The sequence below is a fragment of the Dasypus novemcinctus genome, chromosome 10, assembly GCF_030445035.2.
Source record: "Dasypus novemcinctus isolate mDasNov1 chromosome 10, mDasNov1.1.hap2, whole genome shotgun sequence".
Classification (NCBI taxonomy): Eukaryota; Metazoa; Chordata; class Mammalia; order Cingulata; family Dasypodidae; genus Dasypus; species Dasypus novemcinctus.
This window is the reverse complement of record NC_080682.1, coordinates 79,455,019-79,475,819: the sequence shown is the minus strand read 5'-3', so window position 1 is coordinate 79,475,819 and position 20,801 is coordinate 79,455,019. Positions and strand designations below refer to the sequence as shown.

Below are 20,801 nucleotides of genomic sequence, written 5' to 3'. Positions count from 1 at the left end.
TAGTTATATAAATGCCAATTGACAAAATGCTTGAGAATAATCTAGGAACTGGGTAGCACAGTAAAGCAAGCGGTGGATGAGAATTGTGGTTGATGGTACAGATGCAAGAGTGTCCTTTGTTAGCTAGAACAAATGTATATCAGTACTGCAGGGTGAGGGGAATGTGGAGAAGCATGGGAAAAATACAGCTGGAGTGACCTATGAACTGTGGTTAGTAGTAATAATATATTCTTGCATCTATGCAAAAGATATACTGTGTTGATACTGAGGCAGTATAGAAAATATGAGCCAAATGTACACTATGGACATGGTAACAATCAGATAATATCATTTTATCTGTAGCAAATCACACACCACATAGTGGTGTGTTGATGGAGGGGTGTTATTTGGGAATTCTGCACAAGTGCATGATTGTTTTATAAGTTTACAACTTCTGTCATAAAAAATATATATTTAAAAAATAGTGATAGGGTGGGCTGGTGGAAAAACACACCAAATGTAAGATAAGGACTATGATTAGTAGTAAGATTTTGACAGTGTTCTTTCATAGTTTGTAACAAATGTCTCATGACAATGCAAGGTGTTGGTGGAAGGTTGATGTATGGGACCCCTGTATGGTGTTATGCATGTTTGCTTTGTAAGTTCACAACTTTTACTATACACTTAATTGTTTATGTTCATATAAATGATATAAAGATAATGACAATCAGATTGGTTAGGGGAAAACTACTTTGTTTAGTAGTAATATTTTGACAATGTTCTTTAATCATACTTAAAAAGGTTTAAAAACAATGCAAGTTATTGGTGGTAGGGTGAGATGTTATATATGTTTCTTTGATGTTATATATGTTTGTTTTGTAAGTTGACAACTATTATACACTTATTGTTTATGTAAAAAAAAGTGAAAAAAAGGGTAAAAAGAAAATAAGAAGAGATAGGACTTCCAATATGAATATGGTTGGAAGGGTAAATCATGTTGAAGTTGATGCAACGAGATGACGCAATGAAGAGAAACAACAAAGAATACACAATGAGAGACATTTATTATTATTATTTTTAGAACCACACCTTCCAAATATTGCTGGTTGCTTCAGTGATAATATACTCATATAATCAATACCATAAAATTGCCTATTGATTATCTAGATAAAGGATTGCAAACTGAAGTATACAGTGAGCCATCTCAACCCCCCGCAGATATAATCTCTTAAGTAAGGTATGCTTTTAACCAAAAAACTTTCTTTTCATTCGGTTTTTTCTTTTTTAACAAGTCAATTTTATTGATACATATTAATAAAGCATAAATCCATTCAAAGTGTATAATTAATGGTATTTGATATAATCACATAGTTGTGCATTCATCACTTCAATTTTAGAGCATTTTCATTGTTTCAATAGTAATAAACAAAAAAACAAACAAAACTCATCACCTCTCAATCTCTCTATGCTTTCCCTGCAATACATAGCTGTTAATGTTTCTTTCTCTCTAGTTTATTTGTATTTATGTTTTGTAAAAACAGTCTTATATATGCAATATTACCCATATTTGTATTTCATATGAAGTTTCACCATGTTACACAGTCCCGTGTTACATTTTTTAGCTTTCCTTCTGGTAAAATACATGTTCTTAGACTCCCTTTCAACCACTGTTAAACCTAAATAATAGCTCTGTGAATTACAAACACTATGAAGTACTTTCACCATTTCTGTTCATTTCCAAAGATTTATAAACAACGTTTTTACCAATTCTGCACAGATTAACCTTCAGCTTTCCATTCTCTACCATTATTATATTTTCTGGTGAACTGTATTTTAATTATTAGCTCCATGAGTTTACACAATATTTTTAGTGCATAATAGCACAATCATACAGTATTTGTCCCTCTGTGTCTGGCTTACTTCACTCAATGTCCCCCAAGTTCATCCATGTTGTCATATGCTTCACGACTTCATTTCTTCTTAGAGCTGCATAATATTCTATCATGTGTATAGACCACAGTTTGTTTATCCATTTGTCAGTTGATGGACACCTGGGTTGTTTCCATCTTTTGCCAATTGTGAGTAATCCTGCTATGAACATCAGTGTGCAGATGTTTGTTCGTGTCCCTGCTCTCAGTTCTTCTGGGTTTTTATACAAATTTTAGTTATTTTTATTTAGCTGCCAAGATCTATGAAGCACAATAATACTTACCTTTAAAGCTTTTGACATTCAGGGTGGGCAGCCTACCATAAAAATAAAAATGTGAAGTTTGAAATAAGACACTCTTCTTTAACACTTTTGAATGATTTGATCCAGAAATTATTTTATACTTTATAAAAATGTCCTCTAAATTTGAAAATAAACCTACTATTGTTTTAGCATAAGAAAATATATTCTGTGTCCTCCATTATAATTCTTTCCTCAAGCTTATGGGTGTCTATGCAAGAGTGTGTATTCACTATATGTATATTTCTCTGTCCTTGTTTTTGAACATTTAACTTTCCATCATGAGAAAATAAATAAATGAATTTAAAATAAATATATAGGGGAGTGGACTTGGCCCAGTGGTTAGGGTGTCTGCCTACCACATGGGAGGTCCGTGGTTCAAACCCCGGGCCTCCTTGACCCGTGTGGAGCTGGCCCACGTGCAGTGCTGATGCGCACAAGGAGTGCCCTGCCACGCAGGGGTGTCCCCCGCACAGAAGTGTCGCCCGTGTAGGGGAGCCCCACGCGCAAGGAGTGCGCCCCGTAAGGAGAGCCACCCAGCGCGAAAGAAAGTTCAGCCTGCCCAGGAATGGCGCTGTATGCGTGGAGAGCTGACGCGACAAGATGATGCAACAAAAAGAAACACAGATTCCCATGCCACTGACAACAACAGAAGCGGACAAAGAAGAATATGCAACAAAATGGACACAGAGAACAGACAACTGGGGCGGGGGGAAGGGGAGAGAAATAAATAAATCTTTAAAAATATATATATATATATTCTATTTGGGAAACCTTTTTTTAAAAAATTTATTTGTTTATTTCTCTGAAAAAATATATATATATTCTGATCTCATTTTTATAGAAATCCACTCTAAAATTATTTGGGAAACTTTTTTTTTTAAGTTTATTTGTTTATTTCTCCCCCCTTCCTCCATTGTTTGCTCTCTGTGTCCATTTGCTGTGAGTTCTTCTGTGTCTGCTTGTATTCTCATTAGGTGGCTCTGGAAACTGATCCTGGGACCTTCCAGAGTGGGAGAGAGGCAACCATTCTCTTGCACCACCTAAGCTCCCTGTTTTGCTAAGTCTCTTATTGTTTTTCCACTGTGGCTCTTTTTGTTGTGTCATCTTGCTGTGTCAGGTCTCCTGCATTGGCCGGCACTCCTGTTGGCTGGCACTCCTGCGCAGGGTGGCACTCCTGCGTGGGGCAGTGCTCTGCGTTGGCCAGCTTGCCGCATGGGCCGGCTTGCCTTCACCAGGAGGCCCTGGACATTGAATCCTGGACCTCCTATGTGGTAGATGGGAGCCCAATTGCTTGAGTCACATCTGCTTCCCTGGGAAACCTTTCTCAGTATTAAAAATATAGGTATTTCTTCCTCTAATGGGCCAATGTCAGCATTTTTAACTCAGTGTTAGGATGGCGTCAGAATTTCTTTTCCTCTGGCCTATTGTTGGGGTAGCAAGGGGAACCACTGAGAACAAAAATGAACAGAAACATTTTGTGATGGAAAAGAGTACTCTTATAAATAACCTGAATATTTTCACTTGTTTTATTTTTCTTTTCTTCAAGACAAAAGAAAAAAATTCAATCCCTAGTCTACTAGTAGACTAATAATTCCTACGACAAGGGCCCAATAAAAGGAATGTGCCCTTTAAACCCATGTTTTCTAGGACCTAAGCTCCAAGCTAAGTGCGCAGTTCCCTTCTCTGCTGCTAGGTGGCAATTAATGCCTTGGAAAGAAAAAAATAAGTCCACCACCACCCCCCTGGAAAAATACGTGCATTTTCTCTTCCCTAAGGTAAGCATTCTCTTTAGGAAAATATTCTTTTCTTTTCTCCTTTGTTTTGTCCAAGTGAATTTACATTCACCTTTTCCTTTAATTGTTAAGAATAACACATACAAATCTAACATAGAGAGCTATAGCTAAGGAAGAATAGATTATATCTTTTATTAGAGAGGGTGGTTTCCAAAGGGAGTGTATGCTCATGAGTGATATAGAGTAGGAAGTTGCTATAATTTCCCTGCAGGGTTTTTTCTGTTTTGTTTTTTCAATTTTACTAAAGAAAAATTTCCTGTGAAAGGAATTACAACTGGCCAATGCTAGCATTTTGCCAAATACAATTAATTATAAATGTAATATGATTAAATATGAAACAAAAATGGAGAAGGAAAATAACTTTAAAGACCTAAAAGCAATTTCAATGTGGTATAATGCCTTTTTCAAGTAAACTATAGCAAGAACAATAAAGTAAGTCTTCGTAAGAATAACAGAGGGATACAATATAAAAACTATAAAAGTTTTATTTTAAGACAACTGATTTACTGTTCCTGGCAAAATTATTTAAGGACTACACACATTTTCTGTGCATTTATAAGACTGGTAAATCTGGTCCGTATCCTTTTCTAAGTATGCTTACTTGTATATACATTGCTCTTTGTGATCTTCTTTACCAAAAGGATTTACATAGTAGTTGTTTAATATAAAATCCAAAATATCAAATGCTTGTTCAAAGGAGACTCTCAGTTTGAATCTTAAACCAAAGGCTCTCTACAGGCTAGACTTAATGAAGTCTAACACCAAAAAGAAAAGCTGCTTCTGGCATTCTAGGCCTTTCCTGCATCCAGATGTCCTGTCTGTAGCTTGGCCAGAACCAAACCCTTCCTGCTGCCTTTTCTTGCTGGCTTTGGATGAGAGCCTCAGGCTATCCCAACTTCCATACTCCTTTAACTCTTCAATGCCCAAGATTTTTAAGAAGAAGTGGGGCTTCCAATGTGAATGTGATTGGAAGGGTAAATCAAGTTCTAAGTTTTAAGTTTAGTGTATGAAAGATTTACTCACATCACCACACCATAGGCTTCCTCCCAAAGCAGCTCAGTCAGCCAACTGGCATCTGAAGAGCACCGTTTGGAAGGGACTGTGTGTGGGCAGCTTGCAGGTGAGGACAAGACTGCCAAGGCAGACCATGCGGTTTGTCCTGTGCCTACACCCAATACCTGACTTGTGCATTTCCAGAGCAGTTGTATATACACAGCAGTTCTGCTGTTTGGGGTGTGGGTGATTTCAAAAAGTACTTTTTAAAATAACTCGTTGACAAAAGTTATGTTCAGCAAACAGGAATGTGTAATGGCAGATATAAAACAACCATGCATGGATTTAAGTGGGGACTTCTCTTAATAGTTGTGCCAGAAGAACAAATCTACTCTGTTTTAAAAGTACTCTTGGAAATCTTACTAGTGGCAGACATTGTTTTTATCTTAAAGTTTGGGTGTAGAAATTTTACCAGGAGGTAATACACAAAGCAAACTCTACATTCAGAGGTAAAATTTACCTGCAGTTTTACTTTTCTCCATGTAGGGAAATGTTATTAACTGATTTGCAAGGGTGTTTCTCACTTGGCCAGAATAGACGTACTCACACGTCACATTTTTTCTGTCACATTCTTTCTTATTTTCAAATCTTATTTCTTAGTTCTGTGTTCACTGTTATTTTTAATTATTATTACTTGCCTGTTGCCAAGCCATTCCACTTTCCACAGAGTTCATTAGAGTGCTGAAAAATCCAGGCCAATGTAAAGACCTGGTTTTCAGATCAGACTGCATGAACAAAAAAAACCCTGCAAAAGTGCTAGTTTTTACAGAGGAAAGGAAGAAGGAAGAAAGGGAGGGAAGGAAGCAGGGAGGGAGGGAGGGAGGGAGGAAGGAAGGAAGGAAGGAAGGAAGGAAGGAAGGAAGGAAGGAAGGAAGGAAGGAAGGAAGGAAGGAAGGAAGGAAGGAAAAGCTCAAAAAGGAACCTAGAGCTGTAGAGAAGGGAACTACAAAACAGGACCCATGGCAGGAAGAATTAAAGGATAAAAAAACTGTATAGCACTGAGTTGAAAAGGATGTATGGAAGTACATAAAAAAGAATAAAAATAGATATCATATATCTATAGATTGGCAGTATGTAAGTGTGGGGTACTGAGTTTAGGGTATGTAAGCAGCTGACTCTCAAAGGCCAACATAAAAGGAGCCTTCTGGCACAGGCTTCCCATTTGTGGCTTCAGAATTGAAACACTTCCCTTGACCCTCTCCATCCACCAAGCTCTGTTCAGATCTTCCCCCCTCTGGTTTCAGCTTCAGTACTTGCTTCTCTGCTTTTTGCCTAGCCCACAAATACCCAAGGTTGTCTTCTGTGCCATGCCCTTGTCTCCCTTAAACTAAGATGATGAAAAGCGGGACTCTCCATCCAGCTACAGTGGGTAACATTCCTCCCAGTGGAAACAAGTCCTCAGGATTCTTCCCCCTTGTGAAACACAGTGAACTAGACCCAGGAGTTTAGGAAAGGTTAAGTCATGTCCTCAGGAGAGGTATGATATCACTTTTAATTGAAGGCACGTTTCCAGAAAATAGGCTGAGATCACCTAAATGCCGAAAGAACAAAAATGTCTGTCATTTCTGGACATAAATGTCTGTTTTCTGGACATACGTGTCAACTTTTCAGTACTGATAACCTACCTGACAGATTGCAATGGGGTTTTCATAGAACAATTAAGTATTACATACCCTTGAAAGTAAATGTGAGGGCAAAAAAACTATGAAAGCAAAAAAGGAGTTAACACATAGAATTGAGATCACCTTTTCCTTTTAGAAAATCTGAAGAAAAGCCTAATTCACGAGGAAGGTTATTTAAATGATAAGCGATCTAATGTAGGTTTAATGCTCTTCTAAAAATGTACATTTTATTTTTGTGAAATGAATTTTACATCCTATTTTATTTTGGGGGAAAGAACTTAGGGGTACCATTCCCATGTTCTGTATAAAAGACAATAATTGCTGACATAATAAATGTCATGAATTTATTAAAAGTAATAGTTTTCTCTCCTAATTAAAATGTGTACTTTCCTTTCCCCATTGCCATGAGAATAGATATAGATATAGATATATAGATATATAGATATATAGATGTGTAGATATGGCAGTCTTTGACCAGATTTCATAACTTGAATCCTTTGCCAATAAGGACTTTAGTTTCAGTCTTTCCAAATAAGCCCGTAAGTTTCTGACACAGCAAATACCAGTTTGGTCCTCTCTGTCCTCTGTCCCTTGACCCACTGCTGAAACCTGGCTCAAACTGTTCACTCAAAAAGGTGAAACTGGACCCTATTTCTACACAGCATTTTGTCTTTATGCAGAACTGTGGGGTGCTCAACTCTGGCCTAGGAAGGATATAGAGATTGGCTGTTGTCCAGTTCAGTTGGATCAAGAAAAGTTCAGCTTCCTTTTTCTCTCACAGACAGCTGACTTTTAACTGATTGGCTGGGCTTTGCATTTCTAACCCTGCTTCTTCTGTTCTCCCTACATAGCTGGCAGCTTTGGGAAAGGGGAAGAAGACTGGGAAAGAGGTGCTAGGAAGAGGAAAAGTGGAAGTCCTGATATTGAAGTCTCTAAGGACTTTTTTTCCCCTCCTTGGTAAGGGTGAGGTATTGTTAATTAAAAAGGACATCAAAACGTGGCATGCAAAATTTGCAGAACCACAGAGAATTTGGCATGGTCTATATATCAGGGTAGATAGCTTACAGAACCTCAGGGAATATATTAGCCTTTCTGCAAATATACCATCATCTTTTTAAAACTTCATATTTAATGGAACTTTTGCAAATATATATATATGTTGCTTTCTTTTGAAAATCATTCTTATCAGTATTTCTAAGTGTGTAGAAATAGACTCCAGGAGAAATAACAGTACAAACAGATGATGATGAAATAGATTACAGAATTTGATGCAAACGCTTTTAAAATGCAAATGATTGATATCATTGCCATTTAGTTCATTTTGAAAGATACACAGCCAATCTATATTTAAAACCCTCCAAGCCATGTTAAAAAATTTTAAATATATTTTTGTGTATATGTATATATGCGTGTAAACAATATGGGGTAGCAATTGTAAAATTGTAAAAGTAAAGATTTGACTTCATTTTCCTGACTTTTGTTCCACTTTTGATGGTGGTTCATTTGCATGATTGGCCTCTCGAATCTCCTCCCTCATTTGGCCCATTCTATTAACCTTCTAAAAGCTGGCATTCAGCTAAATCCAGAAAAGAAATTTTTTTCCAAACAATTTGTTGGCAACTTGTTGAAAGCAATTGACTACTTTTTCAATAGAGAACATTTCCTTCCCCTATTGTGTCACCTCTACCCTCATAACACTTCACAAAGCTCTGGCTGAGTCTTCTGGTGATTGCCAGACAATGGCTTCCTTTAAAAAATAACTCATAAGCAGCTGGGTCACAGACCTGAGGTAATTTCTTAAGAAAATTATCATTGCTCTTCACCCACTGTGTTTTGTAGAAGGAGTGGTGGTTCCACAGACCTGGAAGGGCTTTGAAGCCATTTAATCCTATCCCTGATTTCGTAAGTGAGGCAGGCTAGATTAGGAATCAGTAGATTGATCTGGAACCTGGCAGAAAACCTGCCACCATTAAACACGTGGCCATTAATACCCCACAAGATGGCTCCTGGAAGAACATGAGAGAACTCCCATTTGGAATGAGATTTCCTCCGGGAGCCGGGAAAAGCCCTGGATATTCTCTAGGGTCCTTATCATTGGGCCCTCCCAGGGGATTGAGGGGTGGGGTAATCAATGAAAACAGCAAACACCTGGGACTCCTCCCCTGGCATTAGGAAAAGGGTGGAATAATTAATGGTTTAAAAAGTAAGTGCAAAAGCCTAATGCCCCCTCTTCTGCCTTCTTCCTACCTGCCTGGAATAGCAAGCAAGTAAACGTGGGCATTTGTAATCTGTAATGGGGAATTGTAGTCTGTAAATCAGCCCTCTTTATCACTTTTCAGCCCCTTCCCCTCTACCTGGGGCACTTAATCTGTTATTTTCTCCCATTTCTCTTCCCTCTCTTCCTTAATAAATTACTTGCCTAACTACCTCGCTTGCTCTTGAAATTCGTTTTATGTAGCTTAGCCAAGAACCTAGAGAAAATCCAGCAATACAAGGGAGAAAAGTGAGGCCCAGAGAGTAAAGATATAGTCCAGATTCTAGAGCAGAGGTTCTTTACCTTTTCTGTGTCATGGACCACCTTGGGAGTCTGGTGGAGCCTATGGATTCACTCTCAGAATGAATTTTTTCAGAGCATTAGTACTTGAAGCTGGTGTATGGTGTGTAGCTCAAAATAAACTTAAAATGGACACACTCCTAAATGTAAGGGCTAAAACTACAAAACTACTAGAAGAAAACATTGGATAAATTTCCTTGACTATGAATTAGATAATTACTTCTTTTTCTTTTCTTGAACATCTGTATTGAGATATAATATATATACCACAAAATTCACCCTTTTCAAGTGTATACAATTAAAAGGTTTTTAGTGTATTTACAGAATTGTGGCAACCATCACCATGATCTAATTTTAGAACCTGATTAGTTTTATGTTTTTTTAAAACAACAAGGGTGATTTATCGGCTTGTATTCCCAAAAGATTAAACAATGACACTAAGATCTGGATTTTTCTTTTTGTTCTTTTCTTCTGCACTATTTTTTTTGTTGTTTAGACAGTTTTTTTTTTTTTAAAGATTTATTTATTTATTTAATTCCCCCCCATCCCCTGGTTGTCTGTTCTTGGTGTCTATTTGCTGCGTCTTGTTTCTTTGTCCGCTTCTGTTGTCGTCAGCAGCACAGGAAGTGTGGGCGGCGCCATTCCTCGGCAGGCTGCTCTCTCTTTTCACGCTGGGCGGCTTTCCTCACGGGTACACTCCTTGCGCGTGGGGCTCCCCCACGCAGGGGACACCCTTGCGTGGCACGGCACTCCTTGCGCGCATCAGCACTGCGCATGGCCAGCTCCACACTGGTCAAGGAGGCCCGGGGTTTGAACCGCGGGCCTCCCATATGGTAGACGGACGCCCTAACTACTGGGCCAAAGTCCGTTTCCCAGTTTAGACAGTTTTATTGAGCATAAGTCACATACAATATAATTACCCACTTAAAATGTACAATTCAATATTTTTGAACAGGGTTGTTCAACCATTGCTTAGGCAATGGTCTTTTAGATATGAAATCAAAACCACAACCAACAACATAAAGTAGATAAATTATACTGCGTTAAAATTTTAAAAATTTTATGCTGCATATAATATCATCAAGAAAGTAAAAAGGCAGCACATAGAATAAGGAAAAGGGACTTGTATCCAGAATATATAAAGAACTCTAATAGCTCAATAATAAAGGCAAATCAATATTAAAAAAGACAAAGAATTGGAATACACATTCTCCACAGAAGACATACAAATGGCCAATAAGCTTATGGGAAGATGCTCAACAATATTTGACATTAGGGAAATACAAATCAAAACCACAATGATGTGTGCCAGTTCATACACAATAAGATGGATACAACCAAAATAACATATATTAATCATAACAAGTATTGGCTAAGATATTAAGAAATCAGAACCCTCAAACATTGTTGGATAGGAATGTAAAATAGTGCAGCCACTTTGGGAAACAGTCTGGCAGTTCCTCAAAAGGTTAAACATAGAGTTACCATCTGATTCAGCAGTTCCACTCCACAAGAGAAATGAAAACATACATCTACAAAAACTTGCATATTAATATTCATAGCAACATTATTCAAAATAGCCAAAAAGTGTAAATAAACAAAACATCTGTTAACTGATGAATGAATCAATAAGATGTAGTATATGTATCCTTAGCAATAAAAAGGAATATAGGGAAGCAGATTTGGTTCTACGGATAGTGTCCGCCTACCACATGGGAGGTCCAGGGTTCAAACCCAGGGCCTCCTGACCCATGTGGTGAGCTGGCCCATGTGCAATGCTGATGTTCACAAGGGACCCCATGCGCAAGGAGTGTACCCTGTAAGGAGAGCTGCCCACCACGAGAAAAGTGCAGCCTGCCCAGGAATGGCACCGCACACACGGAGAGTTGACACAGCAAGATGACGCAACAAAAAGGGACATAGATTCCCGGTGCCACTGACAAGAATACAAACAGACACAGAAGAACACACAGCAAATGGACACAGAGAGCAGACAACTGGGGGGAGGGGAGGGGACGGGGAAGGGGAAAAAAATAATTAAAAAAAAACTTTAACAAATAAAAAAAAGGGATATAGTACCGATATATGCCGTACCGATATATGGATGGACACTAAAAACATTAAGCTAAGTGAAAAAAGCTAGCTTAAAAGACCACAAAAGTTATGAGTTCATTTATACAAAATGTCCAGAAGAGGCGAATCTATAGTGAAAAAGTAGATTAGTTGTTGTCTAGAACTGGAGGGCCAAGAAGAGAGGGATGGAAAGTGGTTGTTAATGGGTATGGATAAAGAAAATGTTCTAAACAATCATAGTGCTGGTTTCATACTTCTGTGAATATACTAAAACCATTGAATTATATGCTTTTAAATGGGTGAATTTTATCTCAATAAAGATGTTAAAAAATACATAAGAATCCAAAGGAAACCAATTCTATTAAAATACAATTATCAAAATTTTAAAAACAAATTTATGATAACTGTAGATATGTTTCTGAATTAGCATACTAACTTATAAGATGTAACAGTGGGTCTACTCATTTAATGGTAACTAAAAATAAACAAATAATAAAAAAAAGACTGTATGCCCACCTAAGCTTTCAAATGGGCGGTCCATGGAACCCAGGTATAAAAGCTCACTGGGGAGTTAGTGAGGGAGCTGGTTTAAAATTCAAGTCTCTAGACTCTTAGTCTATTGCTCTTTCTACCTAATTCTAATTGTTTCCTTCTTTAATAAAGGAGGTTAGGTGGAAGGGAATGAGTTTTATTTGAAACTACTAGACTGAGTCTGTTGTAAAGAGAGGGATAAGAGTTCCTCTTATAGGAATTTGTAGGAGTTCCAAAAGAAAATAGGATTTCAATTACGACCCTTTCTTTCCTATTCTACTCCTGTCCCACCCCAGCAACTGCCACCCAGACACATCCATCAAATGATGCTAAAATGCTCATTCTTCTCAACAGAAGACGTTAACTTAGAGAAAGAACTTGTTTAGCACTCTAGCAGAGATGTGGGATCTGAAGTTTCCTCAGAGAGAATGTTTCCTAGAGCTTGTCTTTGAATGCCAGGTAAGACAGAAAAGTTGTAGGCAGAGATTAAGTCAGTTGGAAACAGGGTAGGGTAAGAGAACTCAAATTGACTTAGGGATTTTTCAGAAATGTAGTCACTTTTCAATTTAGAGGGGCATTTACTTGCACATGCCATTTGATTAAGATTTAGGTAGACAGCAGGTAATACACATGTGGTCACTAAGAGGTGGAATAGAAAAACCAAACAATCAAGTTGCTGGCCTCCATTATATTTAAATGAAAAATAGTATCAGATTATTACAATATACACACAGGCATAGAGTAAATCTTTTTTAAAATGAGAATGGAACGTGTGACATTCCTGGCATTGTATGAAATCTCCTCTGAACTCTGCCTTCTTTCCAAATCATCTCTACCTTGTGATCTTGTACTGCTTCAAAGAGTAGTATAAACTGGACCATAGATTTGGGATTGGGCATTAAGACTGTTGGTCACTTCAGTACTGGAATATAAAAGGTGGTGGTTAGGGAAACCATGACCATATCTTCTAATTAACAAAAAAAAGGACATCTTGACTATGGGTTTTTTTTAGTTCTTTCTGTCATCAAAATCTGTCTGGGCAATATACTTTGTATGTCAAAACATCAGAGCAAAAAAGACAGAATATTTAAAATTAACACTCTTTGGAAAACTCAGGATAAATGTCAAGATTTCAGGGCAATATCCTGATATATATATATATATATGTGTGTGTGTGTATATATACACACATAAATAGGTATGTATATACAAGTAATAATAATAGCTAACACACATAGATCACATGTGTTACTGTTGTTAGTACTTTACTTATATTAACATTTAGTATTTACAGTAAGTCTATTAAGCAGTACTATTATTATGCTCATTATGCTGATGAGGAAATAGAAAAGTTAAATGATTTTCCCAGGTCACAGAACAAACAAGTGGTGGAGTCAGGATTTCAACGCAGGTACTTGCTTTAGAGTCTTCATCACTACTCCATAGACTTCTTGGTGTGGGTGTGTGTATAGTGTGTTTGTATGTATATATAAATAATCATGCATGCAGGTATATGTATGTATTCTATATGTATATATGTGTGTGTACATTTGTGTAATGGAACCTACTTGTCCTGACTCATAAGAGCAAATTGTGCACATTCTTCCCAGTTTCACACAATTCCACATCCAATGATATCATATTGATAGCTTAAAATCAGTCATTTGAGAGTATTTGCAGCATGAAAATCAGCAAAGGTGGTAATTAAGACTTCCTTTTTCTGAGGAGGTGACTTAACAGCACACCACTGAAGATACACATTACATGGCTATACATATTGTATAGATACACATATGTAACATACACTCCCAAACATAAAGAAATCAATTCACATTATAAGCCACAAATAAATAAAAAATCCAAAAATTGAAAACAAAGTAAAAAAAATAAGTACAACTGTGTAATTACTTTATTTTGACCTACTTTCCCTCACACAGCCTATATTAGTTAAAAGGTCAAAGAGATTTCTTTAGGAGAAACATAAAGGTTTATATTAAATTTTAGTATAGAAAAAATGCTTTGATACTGCTCTGTGGCCTACACTATATTACAGGTCTCTATCAGTCCAGGATCTGCTATGTTGCTATAAGAAAAATACGGATGAAAAACATAACATTTGCTATTACTTTTTGTTTTCCAGTCAGACTCATGATAAGAGTCAGTAGAGACAAAGATAAATTACAATGTCTATTTATGGCTTTTGATGAAATGTGCTTATGTGTTGTTTTGAATTTTAATATGAAACTCATTGCTTCAGATCTGCACAATTTTTGTTGTTTAACTTAATAAAAAAAACCTCCGGATGTGGATTAACTTCCTTTACTCAATATTCATTGTTGTTTCATCTGCAATGAGATGGGAGCTGTAAGCATTTTGATTAGCGAGCTGAAAGCCTTCTAAATCTCACTCTAACCTCTCAGAGTGAGCCCCATTGTGTGCAATAATCTGATTTTGTAATTTCCTGCAGTGAAAACCAAATCTAAAGAGATGTTCTTGCCACCTCACACAAGGCCACGGGAGGCAGCTCCCTGGAGCCCTTTGAGCTTCCTGGCAAAATGAGGGTCACTCAGTGTGTGCAAGGCCAGAGCTTGGCTGGCATGGTGGGAATGTGAACAGATTTTGTCCTGACTGATGTCCCAACCACAGGAGGATGGAGTCAGTAGGTAATAATAACGCGAGAGACTGGCTGTTTTTTTTTTAATTTTAACAAAACAAAACGTGTTAAACCTTCTCAGTCTCATCTGCCCCCAAAGCCTGGTGTTCTGTCTAATAGAAATGGATGTTGGCTGAGATGGCAATCTGAGCAGATTCTGAGCACAGTCATTACCTATAGTCATGCTGAGAGGCAATGGAGACCATATGGCTGCCCTCTGGGGCTCCGATGGCAGCTCTTCATCTCAAAGGACCTCGCTGAAGACATCGAGCTTATTATTATTATTTCAAGTTTACATAAATAAAAAAGGGTCATTATGCATAGGGTGGAGGAAAGCAAAGCTCAAAGTAAATATGCTCATGTATTTCATAAACATTCATGTGTTTCTTAAATAGTCAAGTAATCAAATAAAAATAAAAGCAGCACAACTTGATAGAAACATACTAAGTTTTACCCTAACCCGGTAGAAATGAGCTTGGAAAAACTTCACTTTTTCATATACTGTCTTTGGAATCCTAAACTTGTCCTGGAATTACTTCAGAAGCTCTAAGATGCTACTGCAGATCCATTTATCTGGTAGATAAAGCACTTACAAAGTCATTCGTGAGGACAGTTGGCTAGAGTTCTTTCTGGCTTTACTGGACATAATGAATTGATTAAGATTGGGAAGATTACATCAGTAAGGATGAGTACCCTGCTGATGCCATTTTAAGAAAATCAGAGAAGAAAAAAAATGGGAAAGAGACATAAGGCAAGCAAAAGGATACTAGAGAATGCAAGGTAATTAAAATGTGAGGGGGCTTAGTTTTGGCTTTATTCTTGCTCCTATGGGTGATGTAACCTTGTTAAAATTTTTATGGGTAAAATAACCTTATTATCTATTATTACTATCATTATTAATTTTTTTTTTTACTCTCTTCAAAATAGAAAATAGGGTAATAATTCTTGATGCACACATATATATGTGAGGAATTACCACAAAATTACTTTTAAGCACTTTGCAAATTCAGAATACAATACTTCTATTAGTATGTCCATTATTTCTTACAAAGACTGGGAGGAAATGTCATGGACTTGCCTGTCCTATACCAGATTATTGAAATGTCTGAAGTATAGTTGTCTTAACACAGTGCACATTCAACAGCCCCAAAAAGATATTGTTACTGACCAAAACATAAATGACCAAGAACCTTCACAATGAGGCTACTCTGTGCACTCAATACTTTAGAATCTGACTTCAGTGACATTACTATTGGATTATTTGTCAGCAGATTTTACCATCATCATGCACATTTCAATGAACTATTCTTCAATAATTACAATTTTGCAATTTTTAAAATACAATTATTTGAAAATTACTTTAGGACAATTCCCTTCTTTTGGATGCTTCTGGTGTTTGAATCCCAGAAGGAAGACCTTCTAATATAGCTTGTTTTATATTATAGCTATGTTTTATAATATAGCTATGTTTTATCAGGCTATGGTAGGTAGGGGAAGGCTAATCCAAGAAAAAAGAAATTATATAGCTCTTTGAAACTTCAAAATTAAAGTCCCAATGAAACTGATTGGAACAGATCTGTACAAAAGGATCCAAAGAGACATGATTCCTAGGTCAGCAAGACTGGCTTGCTATTTGATGGGAGGGGCACTCAGTTGTGGAAGCATAGAAAAAAGAAAGTTTCTAGGACAAATGTGGGTAGTGTTTATCCAAGAACTCTCCAAGGAGAGGGAGTCCCAGCCAAATGCCTCTGAATATTGCAACGCTATCCTCAAGTATATTCTCAATGTGGACTTGGATACAGGGATTATAGTCAATGAACGTACAGTTTCTCCAGCTTCCTCAGCATGACATGGTATTCTTACAGTGGGATTGATATATCCAGTTATGATAGCGTGACTTCTTAAGGGCTCAATTATTCTAATGCCCCTGGCCCTGATTCCAGGTTCACCATGCAACAGTTTAATTAGGCTCTTGAAAGTCTGCTTTTAAAAGGGGAGAATTGGCTAGCCATGTGGATGGAAGTATATTTGTTGCCATGACATTCATTCCTCATAGTAAATTAATAAAGTGGTTTTTCTGGTTTAATATAGGTTTCTTTTTTCTTTCTTCCTTCCTTCCTCCTTACTTCCCTCCCTCCCTCCTCTCTCTCTCTCTCTTTCTTTTTTTTTGGTTTAATATAGTTCTTGTTTATTTAAAAGGCAAGGAAGTAATTTATTGGAGAGCACAAGTTGGGAGAAGGCTTTGCCAGCAAAGCTTTCATGAGTGCAGAGCCCAGCACTTGTCCTAGAGGCTACGACTGGGGATGCGTTTCACCCCACAGCCACCCAGGAGAGGCACTTCTCAGCTACCATGTCTTCGAACTCGTCAGCATTGAACTTAGTGAAGCACCACTTCTTGGAGATATGGATTTTCTGGTGACCAGGGAACTTAAACTTGGCCCTGCACAGTGCCTAGATCACATACTCCTTGTTCTGTAGCTTGGTGCAGATGGACATGATGACTTGGCCAATGTTGACTCAGGCCACCATCCTCTGGAGCTTTCCAAAGGCACCTCATATACCTGGAACCTAGATTAGGGATGGTATGAGGTCAGACAGGACCATCAACAGGCAAGGGCTGTCTCCAAGGTCCCTTAGGGCAACCCATTTAAGCAAAAGACCATGTACACTACAAGGAGGCTGCTGTCTGCAGCCACTGTGCACTGGGCCCCCAAGGGGAAAGGGAGATGGTTGGCTTAATTGGCTGCAAAGGGTTTAATATAGTATTGACAGCATGATTAGTTAAAATATTAATTTGATTTTGTTCTCCCTATATTTATTTTTTCTCTTCCCCACATTTCAGAAGGTTCCTTACCACAGAGATTTTGGCAGGACAAAGAAGAGAATCAGCTTCAAGTTAGTAGGTTTTCTGTCCTTGTGGAAAAACTAAGCAGACTGATCAGATGACGCTAGGTGTCCTGGAGGAGTGGGAAAGAAAGGGTCTTAGAGATGTAAGAGGCTTCTCCATTTGACTCCATGAGGCTGGGGGAGGAGAGAGATCAGAGCCGGGAAGGCAGGAAGACCTCAGAGAGTCTTGGCTGAAGGGAGTACCCAGGGAGGCTGGGTGCTAGGCACTGAAGTCTCCCAAGTCCCAAGCATCACAAAAACCACAGTCACCAAACCTGGGAGTACCCTTCAGACTGTAACAGTGGATGCCTGGGTTGTAACCAGCCCAATTTTGACTTTGCAAAGAATTAATTAAGCAAGCTGAATTTCATTGTAGCTTACAGGATAGGGTTTTGGAGTTCAAAGTAAGCTCATTTAAAGAACAGAAAGAAACTTGATTTTTCTTGCACACCTGAGTTTGCAGCTGAGACTTTTACCCATAGCACACCAGTCTTGTGAGCTCAGTTAATGTGAATCTATGCTCAGTCAGTTAGGAAAATCAGGTTTTTGAACCTGGAAATCTGAGGACCACCCTGATTTATGTTTTATGGTAATAAATGCCATTTTGTGAGGGCTCTTAGAAATCCACTAGACGCCTTCTTGGAACGATACACACATGCATATGCACTGCTCCATACATACTTGTCTTTGCCTTCACCATGTTTTGGAAGAAGCACTAGTCTTAGGTGAATTTCTACAATTTCTACCAACCCCTCAAATATTTAAATTATCATTTTATACAATCTATAAAGAAGTGGTTTGTTAAGTAAAGGTAAAATTTATAATCCCAAAATTAATTAGGTTTTATTACAGAGTTCACCTACAATTTTTCACACAATCCATTTCTTTAACTTTCTAATTATAGATTCACAGGAATTTGAAAAAATAATATAGAGAAGTCCCATGTACTCTTCACCTAGTTTTTCCCAATAGTAACATCTTATATAACTATATAGTATAATAGTATACTATCAAATCCAGGAAATTGATATTGGTGCAATTCACAGAACTTAATCACATTTCATCAGTTTTACAAGCACTCTTGTGTGTGTGTGTAGGTTCATGCAATTTCATCACGTGTAGATTCATGTAATCACAATCAGTTTCAAGATACAGAAATGTTCCATCACCACAAAGATCCTCATGCTACCCCTTAGGAGTCACACCTATGTTCCTCCTTTCTCCACCCCATCCTAAATCCCTGGAAACCAACAGTCTGTTCTCTATCTCTATAATTTTGTCATTTTGAGAATGTTATATAAATGAACCCTACAGTATACAACCTTTTCTTAAAAACAGGATACAAGAAATGTTTAATTGGTTTTAAGCCTCTGAGTGTCCTAAAATCAGTGCAATGAAAAGAATCAAAAAAGCAACCTGATCAACAGACAGGACTGTAGTTGCCTAACAAATGTCTCAATAAAAGAAAGCTTGAAAATGAACTTACAGTACCAATGAGGAATTACAAGTTGCTTAGTATTTTCTAAAGACCATGATGATGCCAGAAGTCTTTCCAACACAGGCCTGTGAAAGAATCCAAGGAGTATTAAAGGCTGCTTATTTCAAGCCAGTGAATTTCAGGAGATCATGAACCTTCAAGGCCTTCACAAAAATGTATCTGGGGTACTCAAACATCAAGTCCACTCAAATAAGGCTCTGGAGCAGCTCTTCTGTGTATTTCAGCTGCTTCCAGATGATTGGCTGCTATTATTATGCCCTGGTCTACAATGCTGATATCAGAACCTCGTTTGCCAATAACTTCTTGTGGGCTGCTGTATTGTTGGCCAAGATTATCCATCCTGCTTCTAACTGAACTCCTGGAATCAAGTGAAGAAATTCTGGTTTCATGCTTACTCAGGAGCCAGAAATAAAACCAACTACAAATTCAGAATGCTCCTCAGCCATTCTAACCACTGCTGCAGTGTAGTTCCAGGTGGATAAGGAGCCAGCGGAACGCATTTCTGCAAGAATAAGCACCCTTGATGCAAGGCAGGTCCACCTCCCTTAGGCTTTTCATAGCTCATTGGTACCACATGAGCATTTTTCATATTGGCCCTGGAAGCTATTTTAAAGACACCGCCTTCATATTGCCTTTTTACTCTGTTTTCTGTATCTGTAAATTTCTGATCTTCAAATATTAAGAATTCATGGTGTTTTGCCAAAGTTTTCAACTCCTTTATCACATCCACAGTAAAATCCTTCAAGATATCTACTTAAGTCTTGAGTATGCAGATGCTGGGTCCTACAGCATCTGCTAGCTGCAACAGCTCTCTGGTCTCTGAAACATCAGCAAACAGTCATGACTGTTCTTCTTTTGCATAAGCCTTAGAAGGTTTGATCCAAAAGTGTGGGTCCTGTGCAGCTCTGCATGTGCACCAAAGTGAGATCTTTGGGTATTTTCTTTACAGAAGAGAAAGAGAACAATTTTGAATAGTAGCCACAAAAACTTTTCCCCGAGTAAATTTCTTTGCTCTCCCAACCACATCAGTATCAATTTTTCCCCGTTCCTCAAGTATCTCAAACATTTTGGACAACATATACATTGGGTGGAGACAAATTCCATGTACCTGCAGCTTGTCCTTTCCTCCCTGCTCACTGTCCAGCAGCACTGTGGCATCAGTGACCTTGAACCCCTCCTTCTGAAGTTTCCAAAACACTAAATCTACGAGTAACAACATCCTCAATGATGGAACAGGTTTCTTCTAAACTAATGGCTACTTCTACAGGATGTTTAGTACCATAATCCTTTGTTTCTTTCCTTCTAATAAAGCATTGAAATTTGGTTGGTTGAAGAGATAACTATAGCCAATGGTAAAGCTCTATAAGGCTTTCCACACAGCATCAAAATTGATCCCCACATTTTGGACAGTTTGGAATGAAATTTCTGAAGCCTGACTCTGAAGTCATGGTTGAGACATCATACCCCACAGATCGCTGTAAACAGGGGAAGAGAGCCCGTTCTGCGACACAAAGTTTCAAAACTTCCAAGCCTGTACATCATACAGCACAGTTACCAATGGACCCAACCCTGCACTCATTATGCCACCTTTTGAGATTGGCTTTTCCCACTCAGCATAATGCCTCTGAGAGCCATCCAAGTTGTTCCTTTTTTTCCCTTTTTTTGCTGAACAGTATTCCATGGTATGGATTTACCACAGTTTGTTTAACCATTTACCCATTGAAGGGCATTTGGGTTGTTCCCAATTTTTGGCTGTTACAAATAAAAGCTACAGTGAACATTCTTGTACACAGTTTTGTGTGACAAATTTTCATCTCTCTGGGTAAACCCCTAGGCATATGATTGCTGGTTCATATGATAAGTGGATGTTAAGTTTTTTAAGAAATTGCCAAAATATTTTCTGGAGCAACTGTACCATTTTACATCACC

General features: G+C 37.9%; 1 non-coding gene and 1 pseudogene across 1 annotated transcript; both read right to left on the bottom strand.

The window, feature by feature from the left end:
* Nucleotides 1-17,103: 17,103 nt before the first annotated feature.
* LOC111758921 (small nucleolar RNA SNORA70) lies at nt 17,104-17,237 on the bottom strand. The gene has a single exon (XR_002793043.1). It is a non-coding gene; the product is annotated as a small nucleolar RNA SNORA70 (small nucleolar RNA).
* Nucleotides 17,238-19,040: 1,803 nt separating this feature from the next.
* Nucleotides 19,041-20,553, bottom strand: LOC101421055 (uridine 5'-monophosphate synthase pseudogene; annotated as a pseudogene).
* Between the last annotated feature and the right edge of the window lie 248 nt (nt 20,554-20,801).